Source organism: Hevea brasiliensis, chromosome 6, assembly GCF_030052815.1.
Source record: "Hevea brasiliensis isolate MT/VB/25A 57/8 chromosome 6, ASM3005281v1, whole genome shotgun sequence".
Lineage (NCBI taxonomy): Eukaryota > Viridiplantae > Streptophyta > Magnoliopsida > Malpighiales > Euphorbiaceae > Hevea > Hevea brasiliensis.
In genome coordinates this window covers 103,459,730-103,469,326 of record NC_079498.1, presented here as the reverse complement: position 1 = coordinate 103,469,326, position 9,597 = coordinate 103,459,730, and the positions used below count along the sequence as shown (strand labels likewise).

Below are 9,597 nucleotides of genomic sequence, written 5' to 3'. Positions count from 1 at the left end.
ATTAATTTCATCATAAGTTTTGTTCTTTAAATATATAAAAATCATCAATTAATGGATTTTTACATGAATTAATATGGTTTTTCTCCTCATAAGGAAGCTAAGGCTACCCTTGACTTGGGTAGAAAGTTGGGATTGATTTTTGATGATGAAGATACCACCATTATTAAAATTTTAGCTAGAAAAATTGCTGAAGAACAAGAAAATTTTAAAAATTTGAAATGATGCTGGAGTTGTTGCTTGGGTATCATAGGATGTTAAATTTTCAATTAGTCATTTGTGAATCTAGTGGTTGCTGTTTTGGGTCAAGATTTTGTTTATTTGTTTATTGCTGTCGTGGTCTTTTGCAAGATTTGGTTTAGTATCAAATTCTGTAGTACTAGTTTTTTCCTCGAAATTGATTTGGAAGCCTATGGATCTCTTGGTCTGCTGTGTTGTTTATCTTGATGGAGCTGGTCACGATTTCTTTTGGTGTTTAGTTCAGGTGAGGTGGTTGGGTGTCAATATGGTGAGAGATTGAATTCTATGTGGGAATCTTATCTTTTGGTGGTAGTTTATTATGCTCGATGTTGCGTCTGCTGTGTTGTAGATATGACAAGTAAGGTTTTGATTGTCTGCTTATCAAATTACTATCGATGCTAGAGTGCTTTTGATTGTGTTGTAGATAATTGAGAGTCTCATTTCTTCTAGCTCCTAAGGTGCAGCGCTCTTTCATTATGCCTAAGTAATTTTTGAGTTTCTAGAGCATTCAGCTTGATGTTAATGGTTTGGTAAATGCTCTCTGTTTTCTTAAAGATGACACTTGTGACAACTTCTCTGATGACTGTCTTCAGCTTCTCTTGGCATTTTGTGTTTTGATGCATACTTTTCCCAAGTATACAGATCGTTTAAGTATTAAAGAACAGATATAAAGTATATCTAAATTAAAGAGAGTAATGATGCATACATTTTGCATAGTCATTTAGGTCTAATTTTATAGCCATTTTATTCTATTATTAGTTATCTTTAGCTTATTTCATTAGTAAATTAGTTAGTTTTTCATAATTGTCGATTTTGGATTAATTTGTAATTTTTACTTTGTTTTGTAGGAAAAATGGTGTTTTTGAAGGACTGAAGAGAATTTTGCCATTGAGGAGTGTCTTCTACAGCCAAAGATGTCAAAAACAAGTTTTCAAGCTGAAATATGCATTGACCAAACTGTGCATAACTTGCCGCATAAGCTATGCAGATCTGCATAAGGAGAAAGATCACTGTTCCAGAACCAGCCGAAATGTGCATAAGGAGACTGCATAGCTTATGCACATTCTCGCCTCCCTTATGCACCTTCACGGAATTGTGCATAACCTATGCACCAAGTCATGCAGTTTCGCATAAGTGACTCAGAACGATCAGCGCATAAGGGACTGCATAACTTATGCAGTCCACTTATGCAGTCCCATAAAGAGTTCATTAATGAGCTGGCAGAAGATTCCCTCAATCAATTCCTCCTAGAACATACTATTTTAGGGCTCCATGTCAGAAAAATGATATAAATAGTCCCATTTTCCCATTTTTGAAGGGGGAGAAGGAGCAAAGAAGAAGAGGAGAAGAGAGACAGAATTTGAGGAGTCACTTTCACCTTCCACACCATTTCTAACCAAGATTTGCAGATTTCTTTCTTCCCTTACATTTTTCTACATTTCTAGTGTTTAATTTCTTACTTCTTAGCTTAGATTAAAGCTTTATTTCCATTTAAACTCATCATATCTTGTAAGCATTATGGATAGTGAGTAGTTTACTTTTGATTCTGGAGTAAGGGTTGTAATATTTGAGATATTTTGTGGATTTTGATTGGGTAATCCATATTTTGTGGTCTTAATGAGTTTTATTCATTTCTTGTATGTTTAATGACATGCTTAGTGTAGGATCCCATTAAGTGATGTTCTTAATCCATGGTTGAAGCACCGAAAGGAGAAGATCTTGTGATAGATAATCAAGAAATTGGACTTAATTAACTTAGACCTAGAAATAGGCTAAGGATTAAGAGGATTCACAGATTAATTAAAGAACTTAATGGGTCTTAATTAATTCTAACTCCACGAAAGTAGGATTAGTTTGATTAAGGCACTCTTTGTCTCACTCGAAAGGGAATTCAAAGGATTTAAGAATTAATCTCCTTAAAACCCATAAGTTTCATAAAATTGGATAACCGATTTAAATCCCAAAATAGCTCGAATATGAAATCCCAAACTCCGGAATCGCCTTTTTACCATTGTTAATTTTCAATTGAATTTAATTGATTGCCATTTTCAATATTGCCATATTTGAACTTGCTTATTTCAATTTGATGCAATTTTAGTTTAATGCAATACATTGTTAAATAGAATATTGATTTTGCACATATAGATTTTATGCTCCATTACTCATCAATTCACTTCTTTAATTTCATAGATACTTCGATTTAGTCAACTTTTATATCAAAAATTCAATCATTAACACGACTCCTCGTGGGATCGATATTTTTCTATACTACTTGTACGACCCGTGCACTTGCGGTAGGGACGCATCAAGTTTTTGGCGCCGTTGCCGGGGACTTGTTTGTTTAATATTAAATTTTTTATTATTTTAGTTGTTTATAGTTTATCTTTGTTATCTTTTCATTTTTGTGTTTGTTTGTTCTTTTTCAGGTACTTTTAATCTTTTATGAGAAGAGCTAGAAGCTCAAGTGACACAACCTTACTGTTCAATCCTGAAATTGAGAAATTTTGTAAAGCCAACAAGAAATAGACCAGAAAAAGGAAGGAAGCTTTGAGAGAGATTGAAATTGAAGCAGACATGGCTGATGAAAGAATTAGAATTGGTGTTGGTAATGCTGGAAATGGTCAAAACAATGAAAATGAAGCCCACGGAGAAGAAGTTGTTAATGCAAACGTGCTTAGGGGAAGTATGATGGATCATGCTTTTCCACGTTTTGATGATTTGAGAGAGAGCATAGCAAGAACAAGGATTGATGCAAATAGTTACAAGATGGATTTTGGAGTTCTTCAAATGATTCAAAATTCTCAATTTGGAGGACATCCTTCTGAAAATCCACACACACACCTGAAGAAGTTTGCTATGATTTGCGACATGCAAAAACAACCTGGAGTGTCTGATGATGCAGCAAGATTGAAGCTATTCCCATTCTCTTTGAAAGATAGAGCATTGGATTGGCTTGATTCTTTACCTCACAACTCCATTACAAATTGGGAGCAACTCACTGATGCATTTCTTGCACAATATTTTCCACTGAAAAACTCAAGAGTTGAGGAATCAAATGACGACTTTGGACCAAGAGAAGATGAAACTCTTTATGAGTCATGGATGAGATGGAAGGAATTAGAGAGATTATGCCCACATCATGCCATTCCAAAATAGATGATAAATCAGAATTTCTACACAAATGTCACTCCTGCAATCAGAGGAATTATTGATGCTCAAACAGGAGGAGAATTTATTATAAAGCATGAAGATGAAGCTTATGAGCTATTGGAGAAAATTGCAAAGAATACTCATCTTTGGAGTAGTCCAAGAGGACCAGCTCCAACTCAGAAAAGGCAAGCTGCTGGAATGTATGATCTTGATCCATTCAACATGATTAATGCAAAATTTGATGCACTTACAAATGTCCTTGCTAAGAAGATGGAAGATTTGAGTATGTTGGTTAGTTCATCATCATCAGCTGGAAGTTCACAACAAGTGGCTTATGCAGAGGAAACTACCAGCTGTGGAGTAGACTATGGAGAACAAGCAGCATATGTTGGTAATTATGGAAACAAACAAATGGGGAATTCTTATTCTCAAACTTACAATCCAAATTGGAGGAATCATCCCAACTTTTCATGGGGAAATCAGCAAAATCAAGTTCAAAATCAGAATTTTCAACCACAACAGCAGAGTCAAGTTCCATATCAGCAAAATAGGCAACCACTGCCTAATTTTCAGCAGAAAAATATGAACCCTCCACCAAAACAGCAAGAACGAAATTCCACCACTGAAGCTTTATTGCAACAGATACTTGCTAACCAAAATAAGCATGATGAGGAGATGAGAGAGGTGAAAGCAAGGCTGGAACAGATGCAAACACACAACAGAATGCTGGAAAACCAGATTGCACAACAAGCATCCTCCTCAAGTGCTAAGTCTTTTGGAAAGCTTCCAAGTCAACCATAAAATCCAAGAGAGCAGTGTCAAGCTATTACTTTAAGAAGTGGAAAAGTTATAAATGATGAGAAGAGTGAAAACAGTGAGAAGAGAGAAAATGAGAAAAATACTGATGAGAGTGAAAAACAAGAGAGTGCAGAAAATTGTAAAGAGAAAATTGAAGAGAAGGAAGAGAAATATATACCTCCTGAACCCTACAAGCCACAACTTCCCTTTCCACAAAGATTTCACAAAGCCAAGCTTGATAGGCAATTTGGGAAGTTCTTAGAGGTTTTGAAGAAACTTTACATAAATGTGCCTTTTGTTGATGCTCTTTCACAAATGCCCTCTTATGCAAAATTCTTGAAAGAAATTCTCTCAAACAAGAGGAAACTTGAAGATGATGAAACTGTAGCTTTGACAGAAGAATGTAGTGCTATCCTCCAAAGGAAACTTCCTCCAAAGCTCAAGGATCCAGGGAGTTTTTCAATTCCATGCCACATTGGAGAGTCTTGTTCTATAAAAGCTTTATGTGATTTAGGGGCTAGTGTTAGCCTTATGCCCCTTTCCATTTATGAGAAGCTCAACATGGGAGATCTTAAACCAACCCACATTTCTCTTCAGTTAGCTGACAGGTCAATTAAGTATCCTGAAGGGATTTTGGAGAATGTGCCTCTGAAGGTTGGGAAGTTCTACATACCTGTTGACTTTGTCATCTTGGACATGGAGGAAGATTTTAATATTCCAATTATCTTGGGAAGGCCTTTTCTGGCTACAGCAGGAGCATTGATTGATGTCAAGGGAGAAAAATTAACTCTTAGGGTTGGTGAAGAGCAATTGGTTTTCAATATTAATAACACTATGAAAAAGCATCATTCTGAAGCTGATACTTGCTTGAGAGTTGATATTATTGATGAGCTGGTTGAAGAACACTTCAGAAAGAAATATCCGTAAGATCCACTTGAAAATTGTGCAGTTCATGGAGGAGGCATAGACTATGACAACCCTCATGTAGCTGCATATGCTCAACACTTAGAGGGAAGTCCACCATTCATTTCTGCTCCAGTTTTTCAACTCACACAAAAGGAAAAAGTCGAATCTAAGCAACCATCATTCAAGGAAGAAGATGCACCTAAGGTAGAACTTAAGCAACTTCCAGGTATGAATTTCTTGGCACCAATAACACTTATCCAGTAATTGTAAATGCAAATTTGAGTACATTAGAGGCTGATAAGTTGTTAAGAGTGTTGAGACAATTTAGGAAAGTCTTAGGATACACCATAGATGACATTAAGGGAATAAGCCCACACTTTTGTATGCATAGAATCATTTTGGAAGAAAATTGTAAGCCATCTATTGAACATCAGAGGAGGTTGAACCCAAATATGAAAGAAGTTGTTAAAAAGGAAATTTTGAAGTTGCTTGATGCAGGGATCATTTACCCTATCTCAGATAGTACTTGGGTGAGCCCAGTACATGTTGTTCCAAAAAAGGGTGGAATGACAGTGGTCAAAAATGAAAATAATGAATTAATTCCCACTAGAACGGTGACTAGTTGGCGAATGTGCATAGATTACAGAAAATTAAATGTTGCCACTAGAAAAGATCATTTTCCACTTCCCTTCATTGATCAGATGTTGGAAAGACTAGCTAGGCATTCTTACTTTTGCTATTTAGATGGATATTCAGGTTTTTTTCAAATCCCTATCCATCCAAATGATCAAGAACAAACCACTTTTACTTGTCCATATGGAACCTTTGCTTATAGAAGGATGCCATTTGGGTTATGTAATGCACTAGCCACTTTTCAAAGGTGCATGATGGCAATCTTCTCAGATTTCATTGAAGACATAATGGAGGTTTTTATGGACGATTTCTCTGTTTATGGATCTTCATTTGATATATGCTTGGCTAACCTTTCTAAAATTTTGCAGCGATGTGCAGATACTGACCTTGTGTTAAATTGGGAAAAGTGTCATTTCATGGTTCAGGAAGGGATAGTGCTTGGACATTTGGTGTCTAACAGAGGAATAGAGGTTGATAAAGCCAAAGTTGAAGTGATAGAGAAGATGGCTCCTCCTACCAATGTCAAGGGAATTCGAAGTTTCCTAGGACACGCCGGGTTCTACAGACGCTTTATCAAGGATTTTTCTAAAATAGCTAAACCTTTGTCTAATTTGTTAAGTAATGACACACCATTTGTATTTGACCAAGAGTGTTTGGATGCCTTTGCGAGTTGAAGCAAGCTCTTATCATCGCACCAATCATGCAACCACCGATTGGAGCCTACCTTTTGAAATTATGTGTGATGCTAGCAACTATGCAATTGGGGCTATTCTTGGTCAAAGAAAGGACAAAAGGCTTATGCTATTTATTATGCTAGCAGAACCTTTGGATGAGGCTCAAACAAATTATGCAACAACTGAAAAGGAATTTTTGGCAATTGTCTTTGCATTGGAAAAGTTCAGACCTTACATTATTGACTCAAAGGTGGTTATATTTTCAGATCATGTAGCCATCAGGTATTTGCTCCGTAAAAAGGAGGCCAAACCTAGGCTCATTAGGTGGATTCTGATGCTACAAGAGTTTGATTTGGAGATTAGAGATAAGAAAGGAGCTGAAAATGTAGTTGCTGATAATCTTAGTAGGTTGAAATTGGATGGTGAAGAATTGGATGAAATACCTATTGATGAGTTTTTCTTGGATGAACAACTTTTCTCTCTTGTTGCTAAACTACCTTGGTATGCAGACTTTGTGAATTATCTATCTTGTGGAGTTTTACCTCTAGGTATGACATGGCAACAAAAGAAAAAGTTTTTGCATGAGGTAAAGTTTTATAGATGGGATGACCCTTTACTCTTTAGGAGATGTTGTGATGGTCTAATTAGAAGATGTATTCCTGAAGAGGAGGTACAGAGTATTTTGCATCATTGCCATGCTTCTGATTATGGAGGTCATTTTGGAATCTCTAAGACAGCTAGTAAAATTTTGCAAGCTGGTTTCTTTTGGCCAAATCTTTTTAAGGATGTGAGGAAATTTGTGTCGAATTGTGATAAATGTCAAAGGAGTGGAAATTTGTCAAAAAGAGATCAAATGCCCCTAAATAATATTCTTGAAGTGGAATTATTTGATGTTTGGGGAATAGATTTTATAGGGCCATTCCCTCCTTCATATGGTAATAGATACATCTTAGTTGGGGTTGACTATGTGTCAAAGTGGGTGGAAGCTATTGCAACTCCAACTAATGATGCTAGAGTGGTAGTGAAATTTTTGAAGAAATTTGTCTTGAGCAGATTTGGAGCTCCTAGGGCTATAATTAGTGATGGGGGTTCCCATTTTTGTAATAAGCAATTTGAGAGCTTAATGAGGAAGTATGGTGTAGTGCACAAGATAGCTACCCCATACCATCCTCAAACTTCAGGACAAGTTGAAATTTCTAACAGAGAGCTCAAGCATATTTTGGAGAAAACAGTGAACAATTCTCGGAAAGATTGGTCTATCAAACTAGATGATGCTTTATGGGCATATAGGACTGCCTACAAAACCCCTATAGGAACTACTCCCTTTAGGTTGGTGTATGGTAAGTCTTGTCATTTACCTGTGGAGCTAGAACATAGAGCATATTGGGCCATTCAGACCTTGAATTTTGATCTTAAGCAAGCTTTGGTGAAAAAGGTTGTTACAACTTAATGAGCTTGAGGAATTGAGGATGGATGCTTATGAAAGTGCCCGTATTTACAAAGAAAGAACTAAAGTTTGGCATGATAAGCATCCGAGAAAAAGAATTCAAAGAAGGTGATTTAGTTTTGTTGTTCAACTCAAGATTGAAATTGTTCCTGAAAACTCAAGTCAAGGTGGACTGGTCCATATAGAATTTCTAAGGTTTTCCTTATGGAGCAATTGAAATTTGGAGTGAAAAATCTGGGAATTTTAAGGTCAATGGGCATAGATTGAAACATTACATAACCGAGACCCAATAATAGGAGCAAGCTGTTACAAGCTCTCCAATCCTCACCTCTTTTCAAGTTGAAATTCATGAAGAGTCCAAAGGACTATAAATTAGCCCTCTTGGGAGGTATCCCAAGTCCTTTTATTTTGCTTTTGCTAATTTACTTTCATTTTCATTGATTTTGTTTTATCTTAAATCTCCCCAAATTCAATTTTTGACATTGTTAAATCTTGTCCCTTGTAGATGTAATTCAATGAAGAAAGGTCAGAACTGTTGGGGAAGTAATTCTTAACTTGAAAAATTTTGTCCTTCAAAAGAACTGATAAGTTTTTGCTGCATAATCTGTGCAGGAGCTGCAATCTAGTTCATGCAGAGGAAAAATGAAATCTGCAGCAAAAAGGGTGTCTGCAGCAAATGGCTTGTATTTTTGGTGAGGTTGGATGTATATCAATGGAGGAAGGTTGGTGAACTGCTGAAGTTGCTATCTGGTTTATGCAGAGCAGAAAAATAGAATCTGCAGCAGATCACTTAAATTTTTGGTGAGGTTGGGTGTGTATTTTTTTTAATACTTGTGCTTATAATGTTAATATGGTGGTAAGTGAGTCATTTTTGCAGTTTTGAGCTTCTTTGGGTTATAGGATACAAGGTAGAAATGCTGCATTTTCTTGGCAAATCTTGGAGAGTTCATTTCTCATTTGTGGTTAGATGCAACTTTATGCAGATTTTATGGAGTTTTATGTGCTAAATGTTGATTTGCAGAATTTGAGTCAAGATAGCATAGCTCTCAAAGGTCTTTTATGTAGGATCAATGTCTACATGCCTGTGTGATGCCTTTTTGATATACTTTGTATATATTGATGTGTTTTTGGTGAAAAATTCTCATGGTTTATGCTTCATGGAATTATATTTCCTCATTCTAGGGTATTTTTCACACTTGCAATCCATGTTCTATTGCATTCTTGATCTTGTTAAATTGTGCATAAGCAACTGCATAGCTTATGCAATCCTGCATAACCACAATTCTTGCCATTTTTCACCTTTATTACAAATGCATAAGGAGGGTGCATAGCTTATGCAACTCTGCATAGCCTAATTTTGTCAAATTTCACATCTCCAGAAACTTGCATAAGCAGAGTGCATGACCTATGCACATTTGCATAACCTCAAATTCTTCATTTTCTCTCTCTGCCGAAGTTTGCATAAGCAGAGTGCATAACCTATGCACTTCTGCATAACCAAAAACTCTGAATTTCCAATTCTGCCGAGGGGTGCATAAGCAGAGTGCATAACCTATGCACTTCTGCATGACCAGAAACCCAGAAAAACCAAACTTACCGAGGGGTGCATAAGGAAGATGCATAAGTTATGCACTTCCGCATAACCAAGAACTCCAAAAATTCAAATTTGCCGAGGGGTGCATAAGCAGAGTGCATAACCTATGCACTTCTGCATGACCAGAAATCAGAAAATTCCAAAAGTTGCCGAGACCT

General features: G+C 36.4%; 1 non-coding gene across 1 annotated transcript; it reads right to left on the bottom strand.

Annotated features, from left to right (window-relative positions):
- Nucleotides 1–3,276: 3,276 nt before the first annotated feature.
- Nucleotides 3,277–3,383, bottom strand: LOC131181251 (small nucleolar RNA R71). The gene has a single exon (XR_009149877.1). It is a non-coding gene; the product is annotated as a small nucleolar RNA R71 (small nucleolar RNA).
- Between the last annotated feature and the right edge of the window lie 6,214 nt (nucleotides 3,384–9,597).